This window comes from Telmatherina bonti (genome assembly GCF_933228915.1).
Source record: "Telmatherina bonti genome assembly, chromosome: 17".
Classification (NCBI taxonomy): domain Eukaryota; kingdom Metazoa; phylum Chordata; class Actinopteri; order Atheriniformes; family Telmatherinidae; genus Telmatherina; species Telmatherina bonti.
This window is the reverse complement of record NC_136615.1, coordinates 34,795,797-34,811,805: the sequence shown is the minus strand read 5'-3', so window position 1 is coordinate 34,811,805 and position 16,009 is coordinate 34,795,797. Positions and strand designations below refer to the sequence as shown.

The 16,009-nt window shown below is 47.2% G+C and overlaps 1 protein-coding gene across 1 annotated transcript in view; it reads right to left on the bottom strand.

Moving 5' to 3' along the window:
- Positions 1–15,894, bottom strand: part of pip5kl1 (phosphatidylinositol-4-phosphate 5-kinase-like 1) — a 30,960-nt gene extending 15,066 nt beyond the window's left edge. The window contains exon 1 of the mRNA XM_079256187.1: positions 15,783–15,894. The gene's annotated coding sequence lies outside the window, so the exon portion shown is untranslated. The remainder of the gene's footprint in view (positions 1–15,782) is intronic.
- Positions 15,895–16,009: the final 115 nt, after the last annotated feature.

Here is a 16,009-nt window from a genome sequence, read left to right as displayed (position 1 = left end):
TTATGTTGCAGTTAGCGGCATAGTACTCTGAATATACCATCTCCTCACTGGAACAGAAAGAGGAAGGGAAATCTTACAGGTTCAGAGGTTTTAATCAGGTGGGAATGTTTCATGGAAGCTGATTGTTGGACGGTTTTTTACCCTGAGAGTTCGCTTTAAAAGACAAAAGTCAGCAGAGAAGCAGGACTGGAGGAATTAAAGCTGGTACAAACTAAAGCTGATGTGATGCCCCCCCAAAAGAAGAATATTTCTATATTTTCCATATTTATCAGTTAAGTTGTCTTTACTTCTAAAGTAAATTCTGACTTTTGAGGCCTCAGCTTGGTTTATCACACGGACAGACGTGTCCACTTCCAGAGAACGGACTTAAAACGACATTTTCATTTTTTTCTGGTTTTTTTTTTCAGCATTAATTTCTTGTAAAATTCCAGTCCTGCTCTAAACCATCAAATAATTCAAAGAAATTAAAAGAAGTCTGTTTATCACTGCAAACACATGTTGTCATTTGGCTGTGAAGGAAATGTGCTTAGTGCTGATTATGCTGTATTTCTACCGAAGGGTTGTTGCTCTGGAGGTCAGCCAGTGTCAGGCACCACCCACAGACCTCCACCCTCTGATACTTACTGTGTTTCTACAATGACCGGCTTTTCATGCGTGTCTGGGTGTGACCTAGTTCCTCCCTGCTGCTGTGATTTCTGATAACCAACACTGTACGATCACACAGTGATGCTTAACCAGTGAAAAGCCTTTGGGTGTGTTGTTGTGCAACTTGCAGAGTGAATCACGGGGAGGAAACTTGAAGACGCTCAGAGTTTTCTTCAGTTGTCTTCTGTTGAACTCTGACTCCGTCTGTTCTTTGTCACTTATGTTTGGTTTTTAGATCCAACAATGTCAACCCTTTAAATGGCAGAGTGGTGTCTCACTCCTTGCTGTCCTCACTTTTTAGGACAAAAATGTCCCATTAAGCTGCGCTGAACCCACATAGATGGGGGGGGGGGGGGGGGTTCTATTGGTGTGGACAGAGTTGATGTTCCAGATGTTGGAGCTTTTTTTCTGTTGTTTGTTAAAACCATAACAAATAAACAACAAACTGGACCCCGCTTTGCCAACCAGACATGTGATTAGTTAGATCTGATTGGATCTTTTATGTAGAGTCTCCGGTTTTACAGATCAGCTCACGTGCAGATAGTCAATGTTTCAGCAAGCAGAACCTTCAGTTATCAGACCCTCACTATGGAACCGGATCCCAGGCTGGCTTCAGGAAGCAGAACCGGATCCCAGGCTGGCTTCAGGAAGCAGAACCGGATCCCAGTCTGGCTTCAGGAAGAAGAACCGGATCCCAGGCTGGCTTCAGAAGGCAGAACCGGATCCCAGGCTGGCTTCAGGAAGCAGAACCGGATCCCAGTCTGGCTTCAGGAAGAAGAACCGGATCCCAGGCTGGCTTCAGAAGGCAGAACCGGATCCCAGCCTGGTTAGTGCCCAGTGTTATCTGGCGTTGCCGCTTTCTCCTCCTGCTGATGTTGAGATGTTTCTCTTTGCTCAAAGAAAAGGGTTTCCACATGTGAGTGCCCTGAGATGACGTATTGGTGGAACTGGAAGAACCATGGGACTTGGTGGAACCGGAAGAACTGTGGGACTTGGTGGAACCGGAAGAACTGTGGGACTTGGTGGGACCGGAAGAACTATGGGACTTGGTGGAACCGGAAGAACTGTGGGACTTGGTGGGACCGGAAGAACTATGGGACTTGGTGGAACCGGAAGAACTGTGGGACTTGGTGGGACCGGAAGAACTATGGGACTTGGTGGAACCGGAAGAACTGTGGGACTTGGTGGGACCGGAAGAACTATGGGACTTGGTGGAACCGGAAGAACTGTGGGACTTGGTGGGACCGGAAGAACTATGGGACTTGGTGGAACCGGAAGAACTGTGGGACTTGGTGGAACTGGAAGAACTGTGGGACTTGGTGGAACTGGAAGAACTGTGGGACTTGGTGGAACCGGAAGAACTATGGGACTTGGTGGAACTGGAAGAACTGTGGGACTTGGTGGAACCGGAAGAACTATGGGACTTGGTGGAACTGGAAGAACTGTGGGACTTGGTGGAACTGGAAAAACTGTGGGACTTGGTGGAACCGGAAGAACTGTGGGACTTGGTGGAACTGGAAGAACCATGGGACTTGGTGGAACCGGAAAAACTGTGGGACGTGGTGGAACTGGAAGAACTGTGGGACTTGGTGGAACTGGAAGAACTGTGGGACTTGGTGGAACTGGAAGAACTGTGAGACTTTGTGGGACTTGGTGGAACTGGAAAGAACTGTGGGACGTGGTGGAACTGGAAGAACTGTGGGACTTGGTGGAACTGGAAGAACCATGGGACTTGGTGGAACTGGAAGGACTGTGGGACTTGGTGGAACTGGAAGAACTATGGGACTTGGTGGAACTGGAAGAACTGTGGGACCTGGTGGAACTGGAAGAACAGTGGGACTTGGTGGAACTGGAAGAACTGTGGGACTTGGTGGAACTGGAAGAACAGTGGGACTTGGTGGAACTGGAAGAACCATGGGACTTGGTGGAACTGGAAGAACTGTGGGACCTGGTGGAACTGGAAGAACAGTGGGACTTGGTGGAACTGGAAGAACTGTGGGACGTGGTGGAACTGGAAGAACCATGGGACTTGGTGGAACCGGAAGAACTGTGGGACGTGGTGGAACTGGAAGAACTGTGGGACTTGGTGGAACCGGAAGAACTGTGGGACGTGGTGGAACCGGAAGAACAGTGGGACTTGGTGGAACTGGAAGAACCATGGGACTTGGTGGAACTGGAAGAACCGTGGGACTTGGTGGAACTGGAAGAACTGTGGGACTTGGTGGAACTGGAAGAACCATGGGACTTGGTGGAACCGGAAGAACTGTGGGACGTGGTGGAACTGGAAGAACTGTGGGACTTGGTGGAACCGGAAGAACTGTGGGACGTGGTGGAACCGGAAGAACAGTGGGACTTGGTGGAACTGGAAGAACTGTGGGACCTGGTGGAACTGGAAGAACTGTGGGACTTGGTGGAACTGGAAGAACAGTGGGACTTGGTGGAACTGGAAGAACAGTGGGACTTGGTGGAACTGGAAGAACCATGGGACTTGGTGGAACTGGAAGAACCGTGGGACTTGGTGGAACTGGAAGAACTATGGGACTTGGTGGAACTGGAAGAACTGTGGGACTTGGTGGAACCGGAAGAACTGTGGGACTTGGTGGAACTGGAAGAACTGTGGGACTTGGTGGAACTGGAAGAACCATGGGACTTGGTGGAACTGGAAGAACCATGGGACTTGGTGGAACCGGAAGAACTGTGGGACTTGGTGGAACTGGAAGAACCATGGGACTTGGTGGAACTGGAAGAACTGTGGGACTTGGTGGAACTGGAAGAACTGTGGGACTTGGTGGAACTGGAAGAACTGTGGGACGTGGTGGAACTGGAAAAACTGTGGGACTTGGTGGAACTGGAAGAACTGTGGGACTTGGTAGAACTGGAAGAACTGTGAGACTTTGTGGGACTTGGTGGAACTGGAAAGAACTGTGGGACGTGGTGGAACTGGAAGAACTGTGGGACTTGGTGGAACTGGAAGAACCATGGGACTTGGTGGAACTGGAAGGACTGTGGGACTTGGTGGAACTGGAAGAACTATGGGACTTGGTGGAACTGGAAGAACTGTGGGACCTGGTGGAACTGGAAGAACAGTGGGACTTGGTGGAACTGGAAGAACTGTGGGACTTGGTGGAACTGGAAGAACAGTGGGACTTGGTGGAACTGGAAGAACCATGGGACTTGGTGGAACTGGAAGAACTGTGGGACCTGGTGGAACTGGAAGAACAGTGGGACTTGGTGGAACTGGAAGAACTGTGGGACGTGGTGGAACTGGAAGAACCATGGGACTTGGTGGAACCGGAAGAACTGTGGGACGTGGTGGAACTGGAAGAACTGTGGGACTTGGTGGAACCGGAAGAACTGTGGGACGTGGTGGAACCGGAAGAACAGTGGGACTTGGTGGAACTGGAAGAACCATGGGACTTGGTGGAACTGGAAGAACCGTGGGACTTGGTGGAACTGGAAGAACTGTGGGACTTGGTGGAACTGGAAGAACCATGGGACTTGGTGGAACCGGAAGAACTGTGGGACGTGGTGGAACTGGAAGAACTGTGGGACTTGGTGGAACCGGAAGAACTGTGGGACGTGGTGGAACCGGAAGAACAGTGGGACTTGGTGGAACTGGAAGAACTGTGGGACCTGGTGGAACTGGAAGAACTGTGGGACTTGGTGGAACTGGAAGAACAGTGGGACTTGGTGGAACTGGAAGAACAGTGGGACTTGGTGGAACTGGAAGAACCATGGGACTTGGTGGAACTGGAAGAACCGTGGGACTTGGTGGAACTGGAAGAACTATGGGACTTGGTGGAACTGGAAGAACTGTGGGACTTGGTGGAACCGGAAGAACTGTGGGACTTGGTGGAACTGGAAGAACTGTGGGACTTGGTGGAACTGGAAGAACTGTGGGACGTGGTGGAACTGGAAAAACTGTGGGACTTGGTGGAACTGGAAGAACTGTGGGACTTGGTAGAACTGGAAGAACTGTGGGACTTGGTGGAACTGGAAGAACTGTGGGACTTGGTGGAACTGGAAGAACCATGGGACTTGGTGGAACTGGAAGAACCATGGGACTTGGTGGAACTGGAAGAACTGTGGGACTTGGTGGAACTGGAAGAACTGTGAGACTTTGTGGGACTTGGTGGAAATGGAAAGAACTGTGGGACGTGGTGGAACTGGAAGAACTGTGGGACTTGGTGGAACTGGAAGAACCATGGGACTTGGTGGAACTGGAAGGACTGTGGGACTTGGTGGAACTGGAAGAACTATGGGACTTGGTGGAACTGGAAGAACTGTGGGACCTGGTGGAACTGGAAGAACAGTGGGACTTGGTGGAACTGGAAGAACTGTGGGACTTGGTGGAACTGGAAGAACAGTGGGACTTGGTGGAACTGGAAGAACCATGGGACTTGGTGGAACTGGAAGAACTGTGGGACCTGGTGGAACTGGAAGAACAGTGGGACTTGGTGGAACTGGAAGAACTGTGGGACGTGGTGGAACTGGAAGAACAGTGGGACTTGGTGGAACTGGAAGAACCATGGGACTTGGTGGAACTGGAAGAACAGTGGGACTTGGTGGAACTGGAAGAACTGTGGGACGTGGTGGAACTGGAAGAACTGTGGGACTTGGTGGAACTGGAAGAACCATGGGACTTGGTGGAACTGGAAGAACAGTGGGACTTGGTGGAACTGGAAGAACCATGGGACTTGGTGGAACTGGAAGAACCATGGGACTTGGTGGAACCGGAAGAACTGTGGGACTTGGTGGAACTGGAAGAACTGTGGGACCTGGTGGAACTGGAAGAACCATGGGACTTGGTGGAACCGGAAGAACTGTGGGACTTGGTGGGACCGGAAGAACTATGGGACTTGGTGGAACCGGAAGAACTGTGGGACTTGGCGGAACTGGAAGAACTGTGGGACTTGGTGGAACTGGAAGAACTGTGGGACTTGGTGGAACCGGAAGAACTATGGGACTTGGTGGAACTGGAAGAACTGTGGGACTTGGTGGAACCGGAAGAACTATGGGACTTGGTGGAACTGGAAGAACTGTGGGACGTGGTGGAACCGGAAGAACAGTGGGACTTGGTGGAACTGGAAGAACCATGGGACTTGGTGGAACCGGAAGAACTGTGGGACTTGGTGGAACTGGAAGAACCATGGGACTTGGTGGAACCGGAAGAACTGTGGGACGTGGTGGAACTGGAAGAACTGTGGGACTTGGTGGAACCGGAAGAACTGTGGGACGTGGTGGAACTGGAAGAACAGTGGGACTTGGTGGAACTGGAAGAACAGTGGGACTTGGTGGAACTGGAAGAACCATGGGACTTGGTGGAACTGGAAGAACCGTGGGACTTGGTGGAACTGGAAGAACTATGGGACTTGGTGGAACTGGAAGAACTGTGGGACTTGGTGGAACTGGAAGAACCATGGGACTTGGTGGAACTGGAAGAACTATGGGACTTGGTGGAACTGGAAGAACTATGGGACTTGGTGGAACCGGAAGAACTGTGGGACTTGGTGGAACTGGAAGAACCATGGGACTTGGTGGAACTGGAAGAACTGTGGGACTTGGTGGAACTGGAAGAACCATGGGACTTGGTGGAACTGGAAGAACTATGGGACTTGGTGGAACTGGAAGAACTATGGGACTTGGGTGAACCGGAAGAACTGTGGGACTTGGTGGAACTGGAAGAACCATGGGACTTGGTGGAACTGGAAGAACAATGGGACTTGGTGGAACTGGAAGAACTGTGGGACTTGGTGGAACTGGAAGAACTGTGGGACGTGGTGGAACTGGAAAAACTGTGGGACTTGGTGGAACTGGAAGAACTGTGGGACTTGGTAGAACTGGAAGAACTGTGGGACTTGGTGGAACTGGAAGAACTGTGGGACTTGGTGGAACTGGAAGAACCATGGGACTTGGTGGAACTGGAAGAACCATGGGACTTGGTGGAACTGGAAGAACTGTGGGACTTGGTGGAACTGGAAGAACTGTGAGACTTTGTGGGACTTGGTGGAACTGGAAAGAACTGTGGGACGTGGTGGAACTGGAAGAACTGTGGGACTTGGTGGAACTGGAAGAACCATGGGACTTGGTGGAACTGGAAGGACTGTGGGACTTGGTGGAACTGGAAGAACTATGGGACTTGGTGGAACTGGAAGAACTGTGGGACCTGGTGGAACTGGAAGAACAGTGGGACTTGGTGGAACTGGAAGAACTGTGGGACTTGGTGGAACTGGAAGAACCATGGGACTTGGTGGAACTGGAAGAACTGTGGGACTTGGTGGAACTGGAAGAACAGTGGGACCTGGTGGAACTGGAAGAACCATGGGACTTGGTGGAACTGGAAGAACCATCGGACTTGGTGGAACTGGAAGAACCATGGGACTTGGTGGAACTGGAACTCTGGGACTTGGTAGAACTAATCTGTATTTGGTGACTGGAGGAACCGAATTCATGAAATCTAATATTCTTTGGCAAAACCGCTGCAACATCCAGATTTGTGGTCTATTTTCTGGGTTTTCTGTCTACTTTTGTCATTTAAAGCTACATTCTGGAAAACTGAGTGAATATTTCATTCTTTCACCGAATAAATAACTTAATTAATACGGTGTAATTAAGTAGCTGGTCACTTAATTTAAATAGATGTAATTAAGTCACTTTTATAAATTCTCGATTCACAACACTCCAAGGATAATATAGTTTTTAAGATTTTTCTCCAAAAGCTTTTTCTGGATGAATATGTCAAATGCAGCTCCTGTTTGGCTGCAGACATCTCTAAGTGAACTATGTCTGATGGTTATACTTCATGAATCAGCGTGCTCTCTGTGCCATCGTCCTGACATCATAACGTTAACCCCTATTGGCTGCTTCCATAGCAACAGGCACCATCCAAACCTTTGAGCTCTTCTCTCCGTCTCTTTTGAATTGGACCAAGAAAGACAAGCTTCCTCTTTGATCCAACCTTGTGCTGTTCTGTCTGTCCGATGATGGCGTTAAGACTCCTGGATTTTTAACACATCACCTCAGACAGGTGGAGGATATTTCCTCATAGGTGTTATTCTTGGAAAAAGAACACATCATTTCAGAATCCTCCTGTGTTGTTTTAACTTTTCTATAGACAAGCCTGAAGAAAAACAGCTGAAAACGATCTGATATTTCAGGGACGATTCCCAGTGGGACTTCGTCACTCGCAGCTATTTTCCTCCGTACTGTCAATCTGCTATGTCCATGCTGAGGACCAACTTTCATTTAAATGGCGTTCTAGTATATAAATACAGTGATGATAAACTGGGTAGAACAGGGTTTAATCAAACTGGTTTAAACTTCCACCAATTCACACATTTTCTGAATCCTGGTCCATTTGCTGGGAAAGTCGCTTCGTTTGGGAAAATGTGAACGCACCAAACAAATTCTGATTCAGTTCAAAGAAGCGACTCGGTCCGCCTACAAACGCAGGTCTCGGCCCGTTTCAAGCAAACCAAATACAGGAAGCGGACTACAAAACAAGTCCCTTCCTGCATGTGGCGTAGCATTGCATTGTGGGTAAATCCATAGCGATGGCGTTAAGGGTCCTCTGCCTCGTCTGGTGTTCATACTGCATCCATTGTTGCAGTGGATTTCTGCAGTATACTTGCATAAGACACAATAAAAACCCAAAACAGCCATAGTTTGGTCTCCATGTTTAACTGGCAGGAGGAGGAAACAGAGTTTTCTTCTTCACGCCGGTCTTGTCCTCTCTTCTGCTAAATACTAGTGCAGCGCCACCTCTGGTGGGAATGGGGAGATATTATTCTAATATAAGCTTATTATATATAAGCTCTAATTGGTCCGGAACCCTGTATGAACCCATCAGACCCCTCAGGTCATCTGGATCCGATCTTTTATCAGTTCCCAGAGTCAGAACCAGACCTGGAGAATCTGCATTCAGCTTCTATGTTCCACATGTCTGGAAAAACTCCCAGCAAGCCTCAGATCAGCTGAAACATCCAGTTAACGACCCTCCTGTTCTCTGCTGCACTTCACTTATTTAAAAGTCCACATCTGCTGTTTCCTTTAAGCTGTTTCTTAAACATGATCATGTTTTTAATGTCTTTTATTTTCTATCTTTCATTTTAAACGATGCATTTTATTTTGTAATGTTTTAATGTCTCTGTAGGGCGTTGTGAAGCTCCCTGTTGTTAATCTGTGCTGTTCAGATAAACCCTGACGAGCCAAACTGGTTAAACGTCATTTCTAGAAGGGACGATGGTGATTGGTCATCACTGGACTTTTTATTCTCAATGCATGAAACTGTCATGTGAAAATGTTCCAACATGGCTACAACACGGACGTCTGGAACAACAGCCTGGTTGTTGTGTGTATGAGTCATGTAGATAATCCATTAAAACACTCACTCACACACCTAGTTCCACCTGACGGCATGTTCTATTCTATTCTATTCTTTTCTATTCTACAGTCACGTAGCAGACGCTTTCATCCAATCCGACTCCATATGAGAGTGAAGCATGAAATCAAACAGAAGAGGAATCGTAGGAAGGTGCTGGTGGACTGCTGGAGTCCAGTTGGACGCAAGTCCTTACAGGAAGTGCTACAGGCTTTTTTTCCCCCCATCCCACCATATTACCTTTGTTAAAATACAAAGATTTAATACCATCATGTTTGTTGCTGAGAACTGGGCAAAGTTCTCCAACTTTCCAACAAATACAACTAAACTAAGTGTTGAAGTTCTCCTTGAAGAGCTGAGTCTTCAGCTTGCTCTTAAAAGTAGACAGGGACTCTGCAGAGCGGACAGAGTTTGGGAGATCATTCCACCATCGTGGAACAACAGAGGAAAAGAGTCTGGCTGGTGATTTAGTCCCACGTTGTCATGGTAACACGAGGCGTCTTTCACTGGTGGAACGTAGCTGTGGAGAGGGAGTGTAGGTCTGGATGAAGGAATGAAGGTAGACGGGAGCCGTTTGACTTGTTGTTTTGTAAACCAGAAGCTGAAACTTTATTCATTCATCATTATTTTGCAGCTGAAACGGAGGCTGGATGACTGATTGGATGACTGATTGGATGACTGATTGGATGTCTGATTGGATGATTGATTGGATGACTGATTGGATGTCTGATTGGATGTCTGATTGGATGATTGATTGGATGACTGATTGGATGTCTGATTGGATGACTGATTGGATGACTGATTGGATGTCTGATTGGATGACTGATTGGATGATTGATTGGATGACTGATTGGATGTCTGATTGGATGTCTGATTGGATGATTGATTGGATGACTGATTGGATGTCTGATTGGATGACTGATTGGATGACTGATTGGATGTCTGATTGGATGTCTGATTGGATGACTGATTGGATGACTGATTGGATGTCTGATTGGATGACTGATTGGATGTCTGATTGGATGTCTGATTGAATGACTGATTGGATGTCTGATTGGATGACTGATTGGATGACTGATTGGATGTCTGATTGGATGACTGATTGGATGACTGATTGGATGTCTGATTGGATGACTGATTGGATGACTGATTGGATGTCTGATTGGATGACTGATTGGATGTCTGATTGGATGTCTGATTGGATGTCTGATTGGATGTCTTATTGGATGTCTGATTGGATGACTGATTGGATGACTGATTGGATGTCTGATTGGATGATTGATTGGATGACTGATTGGATGTCTGATTGGATGTCTGATTGGATGATTGATTGGATGACTGATTGGATGTCTGATTGGATGACTGATTGGATGACTGATTGGATGTCTGATTGGATGTCTGATTGGATGACTGATTGGATGACTGATTGGATGTCTGATTGGATGACTGATTGGATGTCTGATTGGATGTCTGATTGGATGACTGATTGGATGTCTGATTGGATGTCTGATTGGATGACTGATTGGATGACTGATTGGATGTCTGATTGGATGTCTGATTGGATGACTGATTGGATGACTGATTAGATGTCTGATTGGATGACTGATTGGATGACTGATTGGATGTCTGATTGGATGTCTGATTGGATGACTGATTGGATGACTGATTGGATGACTGATTGGATGTCTGATTGGATGTCTGATTGGATGTCTGATTGGATGACTGATTAGATGACTGATTGGATGTCTGATTGGATGTCTGATTGGATGACTGATTGGATGACTGATTGGATGACTGATTGGATGTCTGATTGGATGACTGATTGGATGTCTGATTGGATGTCTGATTGGATGACTGATTGGATGACTGATTGGATGACTGATTGGATGTCTGATTGGATGACTGATTGGATGACTGATTGGATGACTGATTGGATGTCTGATTGGATGTCTGATTGGATGATTGATTGGATGACTGATTGGATGTCTGATTGGATGACTGATTGGATGATTGATTGGATGACTGATTGGATGTCTGATTGGATGACTGATTGGATGACTGATTGGATGACTGATTGGATGTCTGATTGGATGACTGATTGGATGACTGATTGGATGTCTGATTGGATGACTGATTGGATGACTGATTGGATGACTGATTGGATGTCTGATTGGATGACTGATTGGATGATTGACTGGATGACTGATTGGATGACTGATTGGATGACTGTTCTTCAGTGACTGACAACAGAAGGAAGTTCGGCTTCTGGCAGAAGCACTGCTGAGTAAAAATCTAAAAAAAACTTTATGCAGTCAGCAGTTCAGGGAAACAGAAGCTGTAAAAATGATGTCATGTAACCGGCAGATGGAGTACACCAGGGATCCCCAACCCGGGTCCTCGAGGACCGCTGTCCTGCAGGGTTTCTAAGTGTCCCTGCTGCAACACACCTGTGTATTTACCAGACATGTGCAGAACTGGTCTGAGTCTGAGTCAGGTGTGTTTCCAGCAGGAACACCTGGAAACCCTGCAGGACAGCGGGGATCCCTGGAGGACATGATTCCATCTCTGCAAGCTGTGGTCCCTGAAACATGAAGAAGTGGTTTGAAACTGGATGCTGGATGAAAATGAAGCAGGATTTGTGTCGAAGGTTTGATTTTTATCTTTTTTATTATGCGTTCTGCGTTACAGAGAACCATGTGGACCAGTTCGACCGGGCGCAAGGTCACATGGCCAGGAGTCGTTAAAACGATGGAGTCTGACCTGATCTGCATCTTTATTATAGATGTCTGCATGGAGACAGAAATAAGTAGCAACAAATCAGAGAAGCTAATCCATGTGGGGAGGAAGAGGATGGAGAACTGGAGCGGGACAGAGATGAAGATCCTCATTATGTGACTTTCCACGTGGGATCATGTCAGGAAGGAAAACAAAGTCAAACAACATGCGTGTTGCAGCGTTTGTTGCTTTGTTTTCCTTTTTCCCTCCAAACTAACAGCTTAAATCATCCTGGTGGGAATTCTTTGCTTGCAGAAAGAGAAGCGAGGTGTGATGGTGGCGCCTGTAAAGCAGGACTTACCACCTGATATGTTTCACCTCCTGCAGGAGAACCTTTGTAGCACAGAGTGAAAAGAAATGTTCATAAACTGGAATTCAGTCTGAATCTGGCCAGACTTCCAGCTCTGGGAAGAGTTGATTTAATGATGGACACGTTCCTGCATGGAACCATGAGGTCCCTGCCTTCTGTCGCCTGGGGTCTGTAGAAGCTTCTGTCTGTTTTTCCTGCAGCACCAGTTTTATTTACGTGTCAGACATCAGCTGTTCAGCTGAAGGACAGCTGGAAGTCAAAGCTAGATTCATGTTTTTCTGGTTATAAACTCTCTCCTCAGAGAATCCTGTGTTTTCCTTTCGACTGACGGGATGTTTTCTCTACCAAACAAACAGAATGTGCAGATCTGTGTTTGCATGGTGTATACCCAGCAGCAGTGGTGTGGTGGTCGGCTCCACACCCCGAGCCTCCTGGGGGGATTCGAACAGTGGCCTTTCTGGGTGGGGTTTGCATGTTCTCCCTGTGTTTATGTTACTCCCCCTTCCCTCATGTCCACAGACATGCAGCTGCTCTAGATTCTCCGTAGGAGTGTGTCTGTGGTCGCTTGTCTCTCTGCGGTGGGCTGGCGACCTGTCCAGGGTCTCGCCTGCTAACTTCTGGAACGGGCTCCAGGTTTGACGCGACCCTGAGATGGAGAGGCGACCAGGACAGAAATGTAATGGATATTCAGCAACTACCCAGTCTAAGATCTCTAAAGTTCCCCTGAAGGAACTCTCCTCTCCCAACGAAGACCAGAAACATTCTGCTCTAAATGCAGCCGGCCGGCTGCCACAACCAGGGTTGAAAACAGGAATATTCTCTGGGCTTGAGGTCATTTACCTTCAGCATCATGATGCTGGTTTACTTTCACTATGATGGGAAGTCTGCAGGAAAGCTCGTCCAGAGCAGGTTGTCTACGTTTCACTGCAAACCACAGAAAATCATCGGCTGAGCAGCAGCAGGAAAGCTTCACTCCTCCAGGATGATGACAGTGATTCACAACAATGCTGACGTTGTGCTCGTGCACTGAGCTCATCCGCCTCACATGACCTGAGCAGAGTCTCAGTAAAACCTGCAGACTGGCAGGATAAAGCGGTTTTTCCTCGTCTTCACCTCACAGATTCTTTCCCACCTGAAGGAAGTGGAGCGCGAGGTCTTTTCCACACCCGAAGTTGCCTCAAATGATGTTAAAAGAAAACAAATGCAGGAAAAATAACAAAAAAAAGACAATAAAATACAACTAATTATAAAACTGATTCATTAAACAATATAAATAAAAGAATGAAAAATAAAGATTATAAAGAAAAATAAATAAAACTAAAAAAAAAAAAAAAAAAAAAAAAAAAAGGCTGAAAATGGTTTGGCACAAACTGGTCATAATGGGCATGAAGGGGTTAATTATGCATGTTTTCCTGTTGGAAGACAACCAGACAGACTGGCATGCTGTCCAAGTCCAGACATTTACTTTCTGCTCTGAAGGATGCAGCTTACACCTCACACTGGGTTCTGACTGGTTTTACTGGTCTGAGCTGCGGCTGGAGCACAAACCAGTTTCACCACTTTAAGAAAGTTTAAGAGCAAAACTCTTCTGGAAAAATTGGCTAAAATGGTCCAATAACAGTCAACTTAAAGCCAAAGAGTCTGAAAACAAAGTGATGCAATCAGCAAAGAAACCGGAAGAGAACCGGAACCGGATTAAACTTCCAAAATAAAACAGGAAGTACGACCAGCCAGCAAACACGAGGCAAACCACCAGAATCCTGAAATAAAACCACTGCAAATATTACTGCTCATACCTCAGACCAAGGTTCTGCCAGAACCCCCCCCAAAACAAATAAAATAAAATTAAAAAAATATTAAAATAAAATAATACAAAATTAAATTAAATTATGTTAAACTAAATTAAATTAAATTAAATTAAATTAAATATTAAAATAAAATAAAATAAAATTGAATTAAATTATGTCAAACTAAATGAAATGAAATGAAATAAAATAAAATAAAATAAAATTTAAAAAAAAATTAAAATAAAAAAAGTATGTTATTTAGAATAAGCGGATGTAATAAAAAAAAAAGTTTTAAGAAATTATGAATAAAAATCAGCACAAACTCTGACGTGGAGAAAGTATTGATCTGGATGTTGTAACACTCCATGAAGCCTGTTTTCTGCTGTTTGCTGAGCTGGACGACAGTTTGTCTGACCTCCTGCACGTCTTCTTCACATAGAGACAGGTACAGGTGAGCTACTGGGACTGATGGTGAGCTACTGGGACTGATGGTCCCATCACTGGGAGTGATGGTGAGCTACTGGGACTGATGATGAGCTACTGGGAGTTATGGTCCCATCACTGGGAGTGATGGTGAGCTACTGGGAGTGATGGTCCCATCACTGGGACTGATGGTGAGCTACTGGGAGTGATGGTCCCATCACTGGGAGTGATGGTCCCATCACTGGGACTGATGGTGAGCTACTGGGAGTGATGATCCCATCACTGGGACTGATGGTGAGCTACTGGGAGTGATGGTCCCATCACTGGGAGTGATGGTCCCATCACTGGGACTGATGGTGAGCTACTGGGAGTGATGGTCCCATCACTGGGACTGATGGTGAGCTACTGGGACTGATGGTCCCATCACTGGGACTGATGGTGAGCTACTGGGACTGATGGTGAGCTACTGGGAGTGATGGTCCCATCACTGGGACTGATGGTGAGCTACTGGGAGTGATGGTCCCATCACTGGGACTGATGGTGAGCTACTGGGACTGATGGTGAGCTACTGGGAGTGATGGTCCCATCACTGGGACTGATGGTGAGCTACTGGGACTGATGGTGAGCTACTGGGAGTGATGGTCCCATCACTGGGACTGATGGTGAGCTACTGGGACTGATGGTGAGCTACTGGGAGTGATGGTCCCATCACTGGGACTGATGGTGAGCTACTGGGAGTGATGGTCCCATCACTGGGAGTGATGGTGAGCTACTGGGAGTGATGGTCCCATCACTGGGACTGATGGTGAGCTACTGGGACTGATGGTCCCATCACTGGGACTGATGGTCCCATCACTGGGACTGATGGTGAGCTACTGGGAGTGATGGTCCCATCACTGGGACTGATGGTGAGCTACTGGGACTGATGGTCCCATCACTGGGACTGATGGTGAGCTACTGGGAGTGATGGTCCCATCACTGGGACTGATGGTGAGCTACTGGGACTGATGGTGAGCTACTGGGAGTGATGGTCCCATCACTGGGAGTGATGGTGAGCTACTGGGACTGATGGTGAGCTACTGGGAGTGATGGTCCCATCACTGGGAGTGATGGTGAGCTACTGGGAGTGATGGTGAGCTACTGGGAGTGATGGTCCCATCACTGGGAGTGATGGTGAGCTACTGGGAGTGATGGTGAGCTGAACGGACCAACGCATGGAACCTGAACGCAACAGAAAAGTGAACACAAACTGTACATGATGGAGGTTATTTCTGATCACATCAGATTATTGATCCCTGAACCGACATGATGACAGAAGATGAAAGCAGCAGATCGATCAGTCTTTAGATGAAATGATTCGGATCGATAGACTGAACTAATCAATGAATGAAAGCAGTAACCTGGAGCAGCTGATTGGTCGGCGTGTTCAGCCGTCACGTCCACGTTAAAGCAGCTGACTTACCTGAAAGTGGCGCGTGGACGCAGCTGGTGTTCGGTCTGTCCGTGGGTCTCCGTGCCTGTCACATGCCTGCAGACTGACCGCGCGCCGACACCGCGCGGAGCCCTGACTCACCCTGCAGTCACACACACACACACTCACACACACACACACACACACACACACACACACACACACACACACACACTGATCAGAAGCACGTCGAGTGCGCAGTTCAGACTACCGGAAAT